This window comes from Panthera leo, chromosome B2 (assembly GCF_018350215.1).
Source record: "Panthera leo isolate Ple1 chromosome B2, P.leo_Ple1_pat1.1, whole genome shotgun sequence".
NCBI classification, from domain to species: Eukaryota; Metazoa; Chordata; class Mammalia; order Carnivora; family Felidae; genus Panthera; species Panthera leo.
The window spans coordinates 56,241,087-56,251,213 of record NC_056683.1 but is presented as its reverse complement, the minus strand read 5'-3'; positions in this window follow the sequence as shown (position 1 = coordinate 56,251,213).

Below are 10,127 nucleotides of genomic sequence, written 5' to 3'. Positions count from 1 at the left end.
AATAAATAAAATATAAAATCTAAAAAAAATAACATAAATTAAGATGAGAAAATTAAAACAAGCATTAATTTTATCTCCATAAATATAAATGAGGTTTGGGGCACCTAGGTGGCTCAGTCAGTTGAGTGTCAGACTTTGGCTCAGGTCATGATCTCACCGTTCATGAGTACAAACCCCACGTAGGGTTCTGTGCTGTCAGCTTACAGCCTGGAGCCTACTTTGGATTCTGTGTCTCCCTCTCTCTCTGCTCCTCCTCTGTTCTTGCTCTGTCTCTCTGTCAAAAATAAAGACATTTATAAATAAATAAATAAATAAGGTTTGTTTATCTATTAAAAGAAAAAAATATGCTCACATTGATTAATCAAGTAAAACCCAACTACTTGTCATATATAGGAGATAAAAAATAAAATAACACAGAAAGATTGAAACAAAAGAGAAGACAAAGGAAATTGAAGATTTAAAATTTCTCAGCATATTATCAGATAATACATAGTTCTAAAAAAACTGAATCAAAAATACTTTATAAAATAAACACTGATCCACAATGAAAATTTTATTATCATGATCTATATACAAGGTAATTTCATCAAAATCAAGAAGAAAAATTCATTAGTATGGGCCACTCTCAACCTATAATAGATTGAATTAGAAAAGAGCTAAATAACTTTATTACTTATATTGATCTAAATGATATAACTCAACTGAGCAAAGAAGTTACATTTTCTATGTACACATAAAACAGTCACAGTATTTGACAAAAAATGCTCAATAATTCAAAACAGTAAAAATTCTAGAAACATTATGCTTTGTTTATAATGTAATATAACAACAAATTGTTGTTGTTATAACAACAGAAAATCAGTAAGACAAGAAAAAATGAATTAATTTATATACTTCTATTACTTCTCACTTTCTATCTTTAAAAAATGTTTTAACATTTAATATTTTTCAGGATAAATTATGACATGGAAGAGCAAGGTGTAATATAGTGTTTTACTTTGCATGTTTTCACATTTTATAACATAATATGCTATAGTATATTTTAAAATTATATATTTAAGTTATAATTATATACATACTCTTGTATATGCACAGCCATTTCTGAAATCATGTATTAGAATTTGTAATTTTTAGACAGTGAACTTGAGGAAATAGTAGGATGAGACTTACTTTTCTCTTAAATTTTTTATCATTTGCCTATAAAACCTATTACATATTTAACAAGAACTGAAAGGGTTTGTAAAACTGCTTTATATAGATATTCTCAGTAAGTGCAAACATACATAGAAGGCATACTGCAAAGTATTAGCTGTTGTTATCTCTGTCAAGTGGGATTTTAGATAACATATATTTCTTGTTTATATTTTACCATATTTTATGTTTTAACCTAAAGTATGGATCACACTTACAATTGGAAACACCAACTATAAGCCTTTCTCCATTTTGGAAAATAATAGCAAGTCTATACTGAGATGGTGTCCCATGCTTCTGAGAAAAACTGTAAACTCTTTAGTGTAGCATTCCAGGCTCTTTACAACACCATCCATTTCATATTCCCAGCATTAGTGCCTGCCTTATCTGCTTCACATACTTTGTATCAGGCAAAGAACTGACTCCAAATTTTCATGGCTTATTGATAACTTCATGCCGTTTTTCATGTCGTTCTTTCTGCATAGAATAAATGTTCTTTCCTTTAATGAGTATCCACCCCTTCATTTTAAAAAGTTTATTTAAGGGCTGCCTGAGTGTCTCAGTCGGTTAAGTATCCAACTTCAGCTCAGGTCATGATCTCATGGTTCAAGAGTTCGAGCCCAGGGTCGGGCTGTGTGCTGACAGGCTCCAAGCCTGGAGCCTGCTTCAGATTCTGTGTCTCCCTCCCTCTCTGCCCCTCTCCCGCTCACGCTCTATCTCTCAAGGATAAACATTAAAAAAAAAAAAAGAGTCTTTTATTAAAAAAATAAACTAAAAAATTCATTTCAATGTTACTTTAGTGATATTGGCAGGTAAAATGAATTACTACCTCCTCTGATTTCTTTGATAATGGAATTAAGTGCATATATCTTATATGACACTGTGTAGCATGAATGTGTGTGTGTATGCAGGCGCGTGTGTGCGTGCATGCTTTGGGAAAGCACTGGAGGGTATGGCGAGAAGAGGAGGTAGTGGAGGAGAGATCAAGTGTCCAGTGCAAAGGAAGAGTACTACAGGAAGGGAAAGAGAGAGATGGAGGAGGGAGAGAGAGAAAATAAATGAGAAAAAGATAATAAAATTAGTTATCATTCCATCGAGCCCTCATCTCCAATATAATAAAAGAGATTTGAGTTGAGGCAGGAGATGTTCAAATTTAAACTTTTCTAACTACGAACAATTATGCTTGCTCACATAGAAGAGATAGGTGATAACTTGATCTTCTGAAAGCATGTCTTTGTTGACGTCTATAATGGTAACTTTCCTGTGCTAAGCAGGTGTGCAAATCTAGAGATTGTTGTTAGCCATATCCTATATATGCTGATATAAGGAGATTTAGTTCAAATGTTCAACAAAACTGTTGTTCAAGTAAGTCACAATTAATTCTGAATACTTTGATAAGAATTAGCCTAAGAACTATTTGGTAATGAGTCACCTCAATTTTTTTTTCACTTTGACACCAATATTATAAGCATTAAAAAAAGATGACTTAAGCTGTGGGCTGCTTTAGACTGAATTTAGAAGAATAAAAACTTTATCCTGAATTAAGAACAGTGTATTTTTGGTCATTGATTTTAATGCCACAGGATATATCATATGACTTCCACAGTGTTCTGATTAAAAACAAAAACAAGGGGCGCCTGGGTGGCGCAGTCGGTTAAGCGTCCGACTTCAGCCAGGTCACGATCTCGCGGTCTGTGAGTTCGAGCCCCGCGTCAGGCTCTGGGCTGATGGCTCAGAGCCTGGAGCCTGTTTCCGATTCTGTGTCTCCCTCTCTCTCTGCCCCTCTCCCGTTCATGCTCTGTCTCTCTCTGTCCCAAAAATAAATAAAAAACGTTGAAAAAAAAAATTAAAAAAAAAAATAAAATAAAAACAAAAACAAAAACTATAGCATTTCTTTATTTATTAGTGAATAAATATTCATGTATTTATTTATTAGTCAATAACAATGTTTTTGTTTAGAATTTTTAAAGGATTTTAGTTTTGAGGTATAGTTACGATTAAATAAATAAAGTTGTACTTCTCAAAGAACTATTTTTTTTAATGAAGTTTTAGCATGTTTAGGTTATTCTGGAATTCTGAATTAATTGTTTTTTGGTAGAGTCTAACAATTTTATGACCTTGTACAAAATTTCCAACTCCTGAGCCTCAATTGCTCATGATTAAAATATTAGTACTCCCCTCATAGGGTTCTTGCTAATAATTTCAAAGTGAATAGTGCAATAATGATTCCTATGTTAAACTTCTATTTTACTACTTGGGGAGGTGGTAGGTAAAAGGATTTACAGATGATTTATAATTTAAATATTAAGATAAAATCTTGTGTGTAATATTTACAGAATCAGTATTCTATGCCTCAAATGGCAATGCACGCACAGTTGAAAACAAATATGATTAATTAATGACAAAGCATTTCTACTCTTGATAACACTGTAGTGATGTGTAGGAGACTCATCCTCTCACATACAGAAATTAAACACTGTGAAAAATTTGAAAAAGTAACTTTTGATGAGATATTGGAAAACAATCTAAATCAGGCAGAACTGGAGGGTAGATGGTCTCTGGAAAAACAATGTTCACTAGGTGGCATCTGAATTTATACGGCTTTTCTCTCCATACAGTGTTGGGTAGCCTGAATATAAGTGCAAAGTCAGAGTCTAACTAGTTTGAAAAGGTGAGACCAGAGTTCAGGAATACCAGAGAAATTAAAACATGAGGGGAATATTGGCAAAAGGAGTATCCACAGAGAGGATCGTCCAAAACCGGTCTATAAACTTTCCCTATACCCTTGATTCTTCTATACATTATGTATATGTAGAGGAGTATTGAAAGTGACCTACAGACAGCAATAGCTGAAAAATCGAAGCACTGAGCAGGGATTTCAAATGTTCCCTTACTGAAGGTGAGGTAGAGTTTAGAATTTAAGTCCAACAAAATTAACTACCCAAAAGAACAAAACTCAACATCTTCAGAGGAAGCTATCTGAATTCAGTGTCTACAATGTAATAGTCACAATGCCCAAAACACCAAAACAAAACAAAATACTAACTGTGTGAACTGGAAGGCAAATAGGACCATTAGATAGATACAAGAAAAAGTGATCAGCAGTAACCAAACCTAAAGTTACTCAAATGTTGAAGCTGAAATTAGGAAACCAGACCTTCAAAGCAGCTATTTTAAAAATATTTGGACTTAAAGGAAAATATTGTCATAAAAAATAAACAGATGGAGAATCTTGAAAGAGAATTATAAAGCATTAAAAAACTAATAGATATTCTAAAATTAAAAAATAAAATATATTAAAAGAAATCAAGTATCCCTCAATGGCCTTAATAAGCAGAGTGGAGATGTCAACAAACATGGTGAGCCTGAGACAGAGCAATGGAAATTATACTACCTTAAAATCCACATGTGAGTGAAATCACATGATATTTGTCTTTCTCTGACTTATTTTGCTCAGCACATCACTCTGGTTTGGATGTTGTATGTAAGTGATGAATCACTGGGTTCTACTCTTGAAACCAATACTACACTGTATGTTAACTAACTTGAATTTAAATAAATAAATTAAGAAAAAAATTATGCTACCTGAAGACCACAAAGGGAAACAAAAAAATTTTTATTAAAAAAATTTTTAATGTTTATTTTTGGAGACAGAGACAGAGCATGAGCAGGGGAAGGACAGAGAGGGAGGGAGACACAGAAGCTGAAGTAGGCTCCAGGCTCTGAGCTGTCAGCACAGAACCCAACACAGGACTTGAACTCGAGCTGTGAGATCATGACCTGAGCTGAAGTTGGACACTTAACTGACTGAGCAACCCAGGTGCCCCAAAAACAAAAAAAAAATTTTAAACAGTGAATAGAGCCTACCTGTCAGGCAACATCAAGCAGTCAAATATATATGCAATTAGAATTCCCAAAGATGAGAGACACAGAGAAAGAGAGAGTGAGAAGAGGATATCAAATAAGACAAAATATAAACAACTGGCCAATTGATGCATAGGTTATTTAAATTTTCTTATTCCATTCTTGCAATTTCTCCATAAGCTTGAAATTACATAAAAAGAAAGAGGAACTAAAAGCAAAGAAAAATATTTTATGCTGCTTTTATTTTCTTCCCTTGAACTAAAGTACAGTTTAAACATCTGATTCACCTCTATAATAAGTCAACACCTTTGGGCTACTTAATAAGACACTTTAGAGCAAATTAAATTAAAGTATTTACAGTAATGGTTAAAAATTCAATTAAGGAAAAGTCCAACATGTATATAATACATGATGGCAGAGCTAATTATTCACATTCATAATAATCTTAGAGAGAGACTAATCTTTCCATAACTTTATTTTCAAAGACAAAGTAGTATTGAAAACAAAGATGAAGACTTAATTAAGTCTTAAAATAGATTCTGAAAAATTAACTGCATTTGCTAATTAATTTTTAACGCAGAAAGCTGTTCTATTGAGCAATATTAAATAAATACACCTCCAGTATGTCAATGACCTGAAACCTTTACTTTTTCAGATTTAGGCCAATCTGCTTCTGAGATTTTGGCTAATTTTAAAAAAGAATTGAGAGCCTGAATTTGGGTCAGATTGCTCAAGTATGTTGCAAAGCAGAGCCTTTGCTTATCTTGAATTTTATACTTTATGCCCAGAGTCATACTTATTCATACACAAACACACACACACACACACACACACACACACACACACACACACACACACAACTGCAGAGCAATGAAACAGAAAGGTTAAGTTGTTCTAATATAGAAAAATAATATTCTTAAAGTTAGCAGATTTTTCCCTGAGAGCGCATTAAAGAAAATGAAGACCTTTTCTCTAAAAGGTGTTAAAAGTGTTTAAAAAGAATACTTTTCTCTAATTTAGATAGCCATGTTTTCAACAATGTTTTGTTATCAATATATAAAGTATGTTTAATATTTCAAGTAACTTGCAAATTAAAGATTGTAGTTTGAAAACCATGGTAGTGGTGTTCTACAGCCTTAATGTTATTAGGTTCATTAACTTAGATTTACTTGTAGATATGGTTGTATACAAGTCAAACCATCAGTCTAAATAAGAGTAAATGTGAACAATGCAGAAGATGACTTAAAACTTAATAAAGTGAGGTTTATCTAGTTTTTTCACTTTTTAATGTGTTTTGAATTACACAAATTATAGCTAAATTTGTACTTGTTAAAAATGTCAAATTGTACAGAAAATATAGAAGAGAAAGTCTGCCTTCACCTTAGCCCCACATCTACGTTATTTCTTTTACCAGATATAAACATAGTTAATATGTTTGTTTTTGTTTTTCCAGACCTTCTAAATTGTTATAAACTTTTATTTATGAATATTTGTGTATGTATATATGTATATATTTGTTTCACATATTTCCCCTAATGAAAACTACTAAATATTAAAGTGAAGAGTACCTTTTTACTTAATAACATATCCACGCCATACATATCCTAATAGCCATGAAATAATTCTTTCTATATGCCTTCTCTTAAAATTATTGCTCAATATTCTATTCTACAGATATATATTTCATCATTGTCCACTGAGAAAAATTTAAGTTATATGCAAGTTTTACTATACAAACTTGGATGCAATGAACTGCTGCTTCATACATCTTTTAGTATAGGTGAATTGCAGTGTCAAAAGCTTTGATAGATATTGAAAATCTGACTTCAAAAAGATAACTGATTTACAATTTCATCATTAGCCTCAATGGTACTGTTTGCCATTCTCTTCGCAGCACTGACTACTGTAGAACTCTTCAGTATCCTAAGGTCATGACAATATTATGTTGTATTACTTTGCATTTTCCTGTGATTGAGTATTTTTATTAGCCATCTTTTCTTTCCTATTTTTTTTAATTTTTAGGACATTTTTCTACAATGCTGTTAACTTTGCTCTTATTGATTTTTTAAGAACTATCTTTAGTTTTAGTTTAGTCTTTAGTTAGAATTTGTTTTCCTAAACTATTTGTGGAGCTCATGATATTCAATGACGAATGAAAAATTAAAGCTTAATATTCATTTATTGCCAGACATTAATAATAATGATGAACTCTAGAAAATTTAGACCAAACTTTTACTTTTATACCCCTGAATCTAGAAAATTCTCTAGGATTATGAGAGGCACTCTTTAGGGCCAGTGGATGCTCTCTAGCAGGCCAATACATTCTCTCAAAAATGTATGAAAATATTTGTGTTTGTTCATGTGCTTGTTTGTTGTTGTTGTTGTTGTTGTTGTTTGTTTTTCTCTCTCTCCCCTGGGGAGAGCACAGATAATTTTTTTTATTCTTTCTTTCTTTCTTTTTTTTTTTTTTTTTTACAGGATTACCAATTTTCTATAAACGGATACAACTCAGGAACAGCCAGATGGTAGAGATGCAGAGGGCAAGATGTGTGGGAAGGGGCATGGAGCTTCCATGATCTCTCTGGGTGGCTGACTTTCCCAGTACTTTTGTGTGTTTACCAACTGGGAAGTTCTAGATAGATTTCATCAGATCATCAAAGGGGATCCAAACCACAGGAGCTTATCACTGTTTAGGACCAAACATGCAAATATTCTCACAATTTATTGCATATGACTCATCTAACCTTGATTCCAAACCAGATAAAATGATACAGAAAAGAAAAACATGACTAATGAACATAAATGCAAAAATCTTGAGGTATAGAACCCATGCATATCTAATAGAGATAGTATACCATGATAAAGTTTAATTAACGCAGAAACTCAGCAGTCTAGTACTAGCAAATTAGGAAATGTCAGTCCCACAATAAATACATCATTCCCACTCTAACAGGTGAATATGATCACTTAAATATACTAAAAACCTTTGGAAATATTATCAATAAAATAATAAAAGCCTACTATCCTCACTTTTATCCAACCTGGGAAGTCTTAAAACAAGGGGATAAACAAGGATTGAAACCAAAGGCTCTCATTATTTGCAGACATTTTGGCTATTTACATATAAAATACAAAAAACCTAAAAATAAATTATTGGAATTCATAACTGAGAAATTAATAGTTAAGTAAGTTTACTGAAGGAAAAAAAATATATGAAACTAGTTGTGTTTTTATTTACCATAATTAAACTGAAAATACAATTGTAATAGGATATCATTTATAATAGGATATCTGAGAAAAAGTCTATATTCTACTTAAGCATAATTACATACTTGTAAGATTTGCAGAGTGTGAAAAGAGACTATTTAAAAGATATCATCAAGGAAAGTATATATGCTATACCATTGATGTCAATTATTTAAATGCATATTATTATATACATAAATATGTATATAAGATTGTGGTCATTCAATAAGTTAATGGTAGTTATCTCTAGCTGCTAAGATCTCATGTGAATTTTACTTTCTCTTTTTACTACCTATTCAATGTTCTCATAAATTATCTTTTGCTATTTACCTAATTGAAAACTAGAAAATTGGTATAACATCACTATTGCAAAGCAAAAATCAAAAACCTGCAAGGTACTATGAAAATATATTTATCATCATGTCGCAGTGTATTTTTTTTAACTAAAACAATCATTGTGTTTAAATGGTTGCTGATAACAAGCACAGCAGTTTACAACATTCTGAAAAAAAAATTTGTTCCCATGAAAATGAGCTAATGATACTTATCTTACTTTAAAGTTTATCTGTTTCAGAAATCACCACAGAGAGTGATATACATATAAAGAATATAGCAAAGTCCCTTGTAAGCTGAAAAACATGAGTTCCTTAATGAAAGGAGAGTAAACACTAGAGGAACTGTCATGCCAGAAGCGTCATTTAAGCTGGGACATTGACAAAATTTGGGAACTCACCTGTGATGAAGAGATAATGGATCCTGCCAAAGGAGAGTACAGAAAGAGGACAGCCAAACATGAAAACCTAGATAATCTCAAAATCAGGAACCCCTAAGGAAGTTACATATAGAAAATCAGAAAAATATTCTTTTGTGGAAGAAAAACAGACCACCTAACACAGAGTGTAACTAAGTCCAAGCTCCTGCCCACCACAGGACAAGCTAATAAATCAAGAAGCAAGATGCTGGGGTAAGGAAAGTAACTTTATTTGGAAAGCCAGAAATGTAAAGAGATGGTGGACAATACTCCACCCCTTGGCATGAAATTCCAGCTTCTTTTATGTTAGCAAAAGGGGGAAATGGGTGGGGTTGGAATCAAAAGATGGCTGACATCTCTAGACATCTGAGGAAGGTCATAAGACTTCTTTGTCCTTGATCAATAGATCTTTGTGTGCAAGGGTCTGGTCATGTCCTTTCTGTAAATTTTAAACAGCATAGTCATTTCTGTACCTGGTTAGGCATCCAACTCACGATCTAATGGGTTCATGATTTTAAGCCTGGTGTCAGGCTTTGTGCTGTCAGTGCAGAGCCTGCTTGGGATTCTCTCTCTCTCTTTCTGCCCCTCCCCACTCAAAATAAGTAAATAAACTTTAAAAAAAAAGACAGTTTTTGCAAATTTTAGCTGTAACATACCTGTGTGCAGGGCTAAGCAGAAGTTTCTAAGCTACATGTCACATGAGCAAGGGAAACAGAAACAATATGGAGCCTGATGTCCTAATTTCTCCATTATAATTCCCCAATGTAAAAGGTCCATTCCATAATCATGTGGAATCAGGGACAAGGGGACATCATCTCTCATCTGACTATTTACTGCTGAAACAGGGTCAACAAGGGGCTATTGTGGAATCGAACAATTTGGCTTGACTTATGAAATATTTCTTAAAAAAATTTTACATTTTTTTAATGTTTATTCATTTTTGAGACATAGAGAGAGACAGAGCATGAACGGGGGAGGGGCAGAGAGAGAGAGGGAGACACAGAATCCCAAGCAGGTTTCAGGCTCTGAACTGGCAGCACAGAGCCAGACGCGGGGCTTGAACTCATGAACCACA